This window comes from Triturus cristatus, chromosome 7, assembly GCF_964204655.1.
Source record: "Triturus cristatus chromosome 7, aTriCri1.1, whole genome shotgun sequence".
Classification (NCBI taxonomy): Eukaryota; Metazoa; Chordata; class Amphibia; order Caudata; family Salamandridae; genus Triturus; species Triturus cristatus.
In genome coordinates this window covers 74,918,035-74,927,041 of record NC_140590.1, presented here as the reverse complement: position 1 = coordinate 74,927,041, position 9,007 = coordinate 74,918,035, and positions in this window count along the sequence as shown.

Below are 9,007 nucleotides of genomic sequence, written 5' to 3'. Positions count from 1 at the left end.
TTTATACAGTAGTTCTTGAGGCACCTTCTTTCTATAAAAATCTGCTCTTCATTAAACATGTGCACCAAAACTAGACTGTCAATAAACGAGGATCATAGGAAGCATGTAGGTCTGTATCAATAAGTCTCCAATATCGCAGACAATAAAATTCAAAGCATTATGCTGACATCAAACAATCAGACCTTACAAGACTATATGCATTGATGCAGTTATATGGTTTACGTGATCCAATCATTAGCACATGTTTTCGCTATTTATATTTATTGACGTGTGATAATGTGTATATTTTAAATTATTTATACATGTTAATTTATTTTTAATTATTTATTTTTAAATATTTGATATATTTTAATATATTTATTTAAAAAACACACACAATATGAAATGCGAACTCATCTGTATATTTCACTATAATATATATGAGTCAAATGTGTGCAATACAACAATGAAAAAGTTTATTTACAGCCATGCATGCACTTTGAATGAGCTTGAACACAAGATAATGAAAGTGTTTCTTCACTGTTTATGATCACGTGGGTGTGGATTTCACTAAGCACACATAAAAAGATGGCGTACTGCAGTCTCCTTATGTGATCAAGGGCACCCGATGCACGAAACGCGTCATGGAGGTGAGGAATAAATATCAATAAAAGAACATTGCCACTAATCTGTCCTGGTGGTCCGTTTTCTGTCAGTTCGCCGGAAGGAAGTGCTGGGAGTTGTTTCGCATGCATATATATATATATATATATATATATATATATATATATATATATATATCTATATATATATATATATATATATCTATATATATATATATATATATAGATATATATATATATATATATATATATATATATATTATCTGCTGGCGGTCGCCAGTAGATAGTTATAGTTAGGACCGTGTTTCCATAGGAAATCTCAAAATTCTATTTTGAATAACTTTGGCGCCGGTTGACGAATCCTCACAAAATTTTCAAAACTAATGGGGCGCTCCGCTCAGCTCCTACCCTACAAGTCTTGGGGTGATTCGTCAAGCGGGGGCTGAGAAAAAAGGGGGGTCCCAAAACACGTTTTCCCCATGCATTTTCCCATAGGATCTTTATTCGGAGGTACAGCCCGAACGGCTGAACAGAATTACTTGAAATTTGACAAAGAGGTAGTCCTCAGGTCAGGCATGTGCCTTTTGCATATATGGTGTCAATCTGTTCAGTAGTTCCTGAGAAAATTGCATTTAAAAACACATACATATCTATAGCCGCGCACCGTGCGCGCACCGTACGCGCACCGTAACGTGCGCAAGCATAATTCTGATTGGTGGATTCATGACAGTCAACATTCGAATCGGTCGAAATCAGGAAGTGTCAACCGCCATTTTGTGTGTTGTGTGTGTGACAGGGAAAAAGAAAGGTACCCCCAGCTGCCATTTTGAGTTTTAGAGGTAGAAGAGAGCTAAAAACACAAGTGGAGAACGTGAAAAGGGGGCAAGGTAGAGAGTCACTGACCCCCTAGGCCTTCTCAGGGGGACCATGAAAGACCTCTTAGGTCTCAAAAAAAAAAAAAAAAAAAAATATCGTGGGGTGCGCGCACGGTGGCAAAAAAAACCATAAAAAAAGTAGATTAAAAAATCAAGTTTAAGTGTTTAGATGTTGGTTGGCTCTAAAAAGAGCTGTTGTGTTAATTGAGTGTTATTTTTGTACCTACAAGTAAGTACCGATGCAGAATCTAAAGTTCAAGAGGAACACTCTGTTGCCTTCATCTGTGAAATGAACACCGTCTCCTCTATAAATGCCTTGCATGTTGTAACGCAAGTTGGTGTGGTAAATAGAACCCATACCATAATCTCTGAGGAAAGCAGAAACAGACTTATTGACGTGCTTTCTTGCTTTGTCAATCTGTGGACAATATTGTTTGGACCAGTTCCACTTTTGCCTTTGGCATATATTAGAATATACAAAGGTAGTTTGTGGAAAAAGTGACATCAATTGCACAAAGGTGTCCTTATCAAGCATTTCCAGACCTACCCCAGTTAAAGTGCCTAGGTCATTTCCACCACAGTGCACAATTATAAGGTCAGGCTGTGGAAGATTTAGAAAGGATTTCACCAAAGGCATTAATTGGTGCCACTTTAACCCTCTCTGACCAATCCATTTAATGTCTACATTTGGCAAAGCAAGGTCTTTGAAAATACCTCTTTTTTCTGCATACTTTTCACTCCAGAAGACATAGTGTAGTGATGATACCTATCTCCCTATGTACAATGCTAAGTTAGCACAACCGCGTTAGATGTTAGAAAGCCATCTTGCCGCTTCTGCTGCGTTTGCAAGCGACACTGTAGTCACACGTTATTAATTAAGAAATGCTTAAAAACTGTCTGTTGTTTAACATCCCTAACAGTGAGCAGTGACCTTGGTCTGTACACCGTGTAAAGAACGAGTCTGGTTCACTAGACGGTGCATGTTGTTGTGTTCAGGTTGATCGTACCACTATTTAATTTTAATAACATTAGACATTGAATCACTGTACACCAGTATGGAACACACAATTGGCATATCTGCCGTTAAACATTTTCTTGATTCCAGATCATGTGAATATCATCGACACAATAAGATGTTGATTGCCCTTATTACTTAGTGCTTGAACAATAATTATTTTGTATTTGGGAAAGATGTATATAAGCAGATACAAGGTGTTGCTATGGGGGCCTGCTTCTCTCCTAGCTATGCATGTTTGCATGTGGGCTTTTGGGAGGAGCAGGTTCTCAAGAACCAGCACCGTGAGATTTTTACACACAAAATTGTTCACTGGTTGCGCTACATCGATGATGTATTTATTGTGTGGAATGATGATATTGAAAGTGCCAAAAAGTTTGTGGAAACAATTAACATCAATTGTATGAATCTACATTTCACAACACATATCAGTCAATCCAAGATAGAAATTTAAGATGTCACCGTGTCTATCAATGAAGGAAGATTAGTTACCACTGTGTACAGAAAACCAACAGCAGGGAATACAATATTACATGCAACCAGTGCACATCCCAAGCATCTCATTAGTAGTATCCCATATGGAGAACTCTTGAGATTGAAACGTATCTGCAGCACACCAGATAATTATGAAAACTGCAAACAAGAGACTCTAATTTGTCTAAGAAAGAGAGGATACAATAACAGGATACTGGCAGAAGCAGTAAAAAAAGCTGAAAATCGAACAAAATCTTCACTGCTCCCACAAAATAATGAAAATGAGACAATTCCTGTAGAAACAGCAGATAGCACACCAAGACTTATAACATCATATAGTCGTCAAGAGAGGAAAATCAGGTCAATAATTAACAGAAACTGGCCCATAGTCCTCACTGACAATGTTCTTAGCACCAGACTTCCAAACAATCCAATGATTACATTTAGGAAGACACAGTCCATGGGATCAAAACTTTCTAGAAATAGTCCAGAACTGGGCACTAATAAAACCTTGTTAAAACTAAGAAAAGGCGTCTTTAAATGTACATCGTGCCGAGCCTGTAAATTTGGAGTGAATACAACCAAATACAGGACTCCGTTCAGAGAGAATGAAATAATCATAAAAGGAAGCTACAATTGCCGGACTAACTACACAGTATACATTCTCACGTGTACTTGTGGTCCAGATACGTGGGAAGTACTAAGTTACAAGTGCACGTCAGAATACTACAACATTTACGAGCAATCGTCAATAATTATCCGGCCTATCCTGTTGCTCGACACTTTAAGGAAGCACATGACAATGACATCATATGCTTATCTTACTTTGTCATTGACTCGATCCCAGTTCCACGTAGAGGAGGAAATCGGGAGAAACTGTTAAGACAGAGTGAGACTAAGTTCATTTTAGAACTTGACAGCAAATTCCCGAATGGATTAAATAACACGGAAGACTTACATACTTTTCTATAAACCCTCTCTTTTATAATTTGGTCCCGTGATAAGATCTGGCTATATGACACATTTCAATTTCCATTATCCAATGGATGATACCAGAGGTATAGGACATTGTAACTTTGTATACTTACACATGATACTCGCTAATAATATTTGGATTTGGATTTAAGAAAATCTTTCACAAACCCAGACAGAATGATTCCGCTTTATGTATATGTGTTTGTTTGTTAAACAAACCCTCGTCCGCTAAAAATATAAATAAAAAATAAAAAAATAGAAATAAAAAATACACATAAAAAAGACAATATCATTTATAAATGCTTCTCGCTTTTTAATAAACACCCTCTTAACTATTTTTATAGGATTTAATCACCACCATTTTTTTATCTTTTGGGTCATTTATTTATTTACTAAAATGTTATGCACTAGGCACTTTAATATATAAATAAAGGCATGATAATTATTTATACAGTAGTTCTTGAGGCACCTTCTTTCTATAAAAATCTGCTCTTCATTAAACATGTGCACCAAAACTAGACTGTCAATAAACGAGGATCATAGGAAGCATGTAGGTCTGTATCAATAAGTCTCCAATATCGCAGACAATAAAATTCAAAGCATTATGCTGACATCAAACAATCAGACCTTACAAGACTATATGCATTGATGCAGTTATATGGTTTACGTGATCCAATCATTAGCACATGTTTTCGCTATTTATATTTATTGACGTGTGATAATGTGTATATTTTAAATTATTTATACATGTTAATTTATTTTTAATTATTTATTTTTAAATATTTGATATATTTTAATATATTTATTTAAAAAACACACACAATATGAAATGCGAACTCATCTGTATATTTCACTATAATATATATGAGTCAAATGTGTGCAATACAACAATGAAAAAGTTTATTTACAGCCATGCATGCACTTTGAATGAGCTTGAACACAAGATAATGAAAGTGTTTCTTCACTGTTTATGATCACGTGGGTGTGGATTTCACTAAGCACACATAAAAAGATGGCGTACTGCAGTCTCCTTATGTGATCAAGGGCACCCGATGCACGAAACGCGTCATGGAGGTGAGGAATAAATATCAATAAAAGAACATTGTCACTAATCTGTCCTGGTGGTCCGTTTTCTGTCAGTTCGCCGGAAGGAAGTGCTGGGAGTTGTTTCGCATGCATATATATATATATATATATATATATATCTATATATACATATATATATATATATATATATATATATACGTGTAAAGAACGAGTCTGGTTCACTAGACGGTGCATGTTGTTGTGTTCAGGTTGATCGTATCACTATTTAGCCATAACATGCACGCAGCTGCAGATACCTGAAAGACGAGTGCTTTTGAATATTGCAGTACAGCATGTTTTAGAGTCAGTCCGCAGAAGAGTGTTCCCAGGAGAGAGCCTAGCTGGTCCTGTGATGTGATTCCACTAAGCTGACCTATACGGTATGGGGTTCCCCATTCAAGCCTAGAGACCTTCTAATAGTCTAATAATAATACTATTAGTTTACTAGTGAAAGGAGGGTGGCTGCTTTCCACTGTCATTTTATTATGATTCCTCCTTTCATTTTCTATGGTATTGTAACAATGCTGATGGTTCTGATCTTAACCATTTGTCTGCTTATGTTAGCCAAAATACTGCATCTTAGGACGCGAGGTTTATAAATTAAACTCTTTAAACTTTAACCGTGTCTGTTTATTCTGTTGTGGACTGATATGAGAATAATAACGAAAAGGTATTTCTGATTCCAACCATTGCTGAGAATATTCTAAGTTGCTTGTTCTGGGTTGTCTATACATTGGGACCGCCGAGCTAGATCTCGGCTAACGAATGGGACACTAAGCTAGTCGGATAAGGGGTTCTGGGTTCTGAGGGGAGTTTTTGGTACACCACAATTCTCTGAGGTCCTGGGTTCCTGCGCATAGTTCTGTGCATAAGCAGAATCCCTGCAACATGGCGCACCTAACGTTTGATCTATTTGAGACGCCTTAGTAGTGCTTTTATTAGTCCACAACACCCTCACTCTGGTTTCCGGTTGACGGGAGTGACGGTTTAACCTACCTAGGTTTCGGCTAATAGGTTCCTTCAAGCTTGATCATTAAAAAGCTTATTTTTCCTGAACCCCGGTGCTACACTTAATATCGTTGTTACGCTTTAGTGTGTCCTGATGGCGGTTGATATAGCCGCGCATAGTCGTACACCTCTGTGCCGTCATTTGACGACATATGGGGTGCCAGATGAAGGGATGGCTGTTATTTTTGTGGTCAGTGCTGATGCATCATACCCGTATGAGTTGTTCTACTCATGGGTGACCTTTCCGGCGGTGGATGACTATGATACGTTTCACACCTATACTGCCACTGCGATCCCTGCGGTCTATACCCCATATAGGACACAAGAAATTCCTATCTCAGCCTGGCAGCATACTATTTGGTTTAATGGCGCCCTTCCCCATGCGGTTACACCGGCGAGAATGGGCCCGTTGTCTATTGCAGGGGCCACATGGCCGGTGCTAGCCGGATTTACACCTCATCCCCGCTATCTCACGGTGGCGGTAGCTGAGTTGCGTGTGCTCCACACTGCCCTTATTACAGTACATAGGGCTTTAGTGCAGTACGTGTCACGCACCGTGCAGGCGGGGGCACCTGCTGTTGCGGGCCAACCTACGGACCACCACGCTGTGGTCATTAGTCCTGTTATGGTTAATTCGGTGGTCGGCAAGCACCCCACCAGTAAGGACGAATTTCCTTATTGGCTTGCTGAGAAATTTGATCAACTGTAAGCAGTTTTTCCGAATACAGGTCCTGTGGAAAAACACAGGATACTCACCATTACTTTACCTAAAGACCTGGTCCCGGACATTGCCGATTGTGACAACTGGGGGAAGGTCTTTGCGGCGACCTATTCGAAGTGCTATGGCACTTCGTCTATGTCTGTACTACCCTCCGTCATCAAGAAGGTTCAGGAGAACCATGGGGCGGACGCGTCTATTGAATTGGGAATGAGGCTTGTCGACAGCTTCGATGTGGTTTGTTCCATGGTGATGGGCAACCTCAAAGGAGATGCCATGCAGTTCCAAGTTGGTAATGTGCCGGAACTTGTGGATGTGAACGACCGGCCCAGGGAATTCGCAAAAATAATTCAGAAAGCCTTCAGAATGGTGGGTCGTAGCGCCTTGGGTGTGAAACCCACCGTGATCATTGCTGATGTAGTACAACAAACTAAGGTGAGTTCATCTTCTAAAGACGAAAACCCAACTTTCCTAAGCAAAGTTGGAGAGCAAAGAAACTGGGGAAACAGCAACAGAAACAGGGTTCTCGTTCTGCCTCACCCGACCGGTCGTCCAGTGACCGCACGTATGATCTGCGTGATCGTTCTCGTATTAAGTCACCTGATAGATTTCAGGTTTCTGAACAATGCTCTCCTCGTTCTTCACAGGAAACATCGGCTTCACAATCCGGTAGCGGAGACCGTGGGAAAGGAAGAGGTGCTCAAGGTCGTGAGCAACCTCACCAGACCGACGGTAAAGGCAAACAGGACGAGTCTGCACGACAACGGCCCCCGTTTCAGAAAAAGAAAGTTGCTGCTCTAACGGCGAGGTATGCCTCGGATGGTACAGACACAGCTTCTGAACCTGACGTGGGCGCTAACGCTGCTAGACAGCGCGGCGGAAGTTACAGTAGTGCGGCAAGCACTGCGTCCATATCTGGAGGTGACAGCAACTGATACATTTGTAAGTGTTGAAACTGCAGATACCCGCGTGGCTCCCCCTGAAAGACTGTTTCAAATAGTCCTTTTAATTGAGGGTGACATACAACGTTAAATTAGAGTGGTTTTTTGGGATAATCTGACCTCCACATATGATATTCTTTTGGCGGAGGCTGATTGGCCCCCGGCTTTCGTTTTAGATGCTCCTCGAGGGGAGGACGTGATCCTCCCGTCCTTTGGGCACACAGTGCCGACGGAACATTCTACAAGTTTGGCCGGGGAGTGGGCGCAGGTGCTTGCGCCTGCGTTGTATCATAATCAGGTCGGCTGGGATACATTTTCTCCCAACCATGAGATTCCGTTGCGGTCCATGCCCCAGCCACAACCCCAATATCCCATGCATCGTGAGGCACGACCTCACGTCGCTTCCATCCTTGAACAATTGGAATATCAGGGAGAATTGAAACATGTGTGTCACCAATGAATAATTCTTTATTCACTGTGACGAAGCCTGACGGATCGTACCGCCTAGTTTTGGATTACCGGCACTTAAACTCACACTGCCGGACGTGCGCGGTGCAGAATACCCACGGTTCGGCTCTCGTCAATAGTCTCGTGAGAAAACGGTTTAAAACCACACTTGACATTTCCAATGGCTTTTATAGCCATAACCTGGCCCCTCTCAGTTATGAGTGGACAGCGTTCACCTCAGGTGGCATACAAAAACAATTCAAAAGGCTCCCGATGGGCTATAAAAACAGCCCTGGGGTCTTTGCCGCTCGAGTGGTCTCTCTCTTAGAGATGGTAGACCCGGAGGCGTACTCGTATGTCGACGATATATATCTAACGGACGACGAGTTGCTTCCACACCTTGCTCGCGTGGATAACATAATTACTATGTTTGCAGACTTCGGTTACAAGTTCAACTTTGCGAAGTCCCACATTGCCGAGTACACGGTGTAGTTATTGGGGTACAAACTCAACAATGAGGGTCGAGGATTGGCTCCGCACTTCCTTGAGAAGTGCGCACGCCTCCCTACTACACTGAAAAAATTACAATCCCTGCTGGGCTTTCTGAATTTCGGTCGCACGTACATTCCTGACTATGCCCAGCGTATCAAGCCGCTTTATGCCTTGGTACAACCTACTTTTTCTAAATCATGCTGGCTGCCGGAGCATTCAGCTGCATTACAGTTATTGCAGGCTGACCTTCTTGCTTCGAAATACTTACAAACGCGTGATAACCACACTAACCTGGTCATTAGAATTGTGCTGGGTGCAGTGGGTTTCACATACTTAACGTTCAATGAGGGCGACACCGTCCCCATTGCATACAA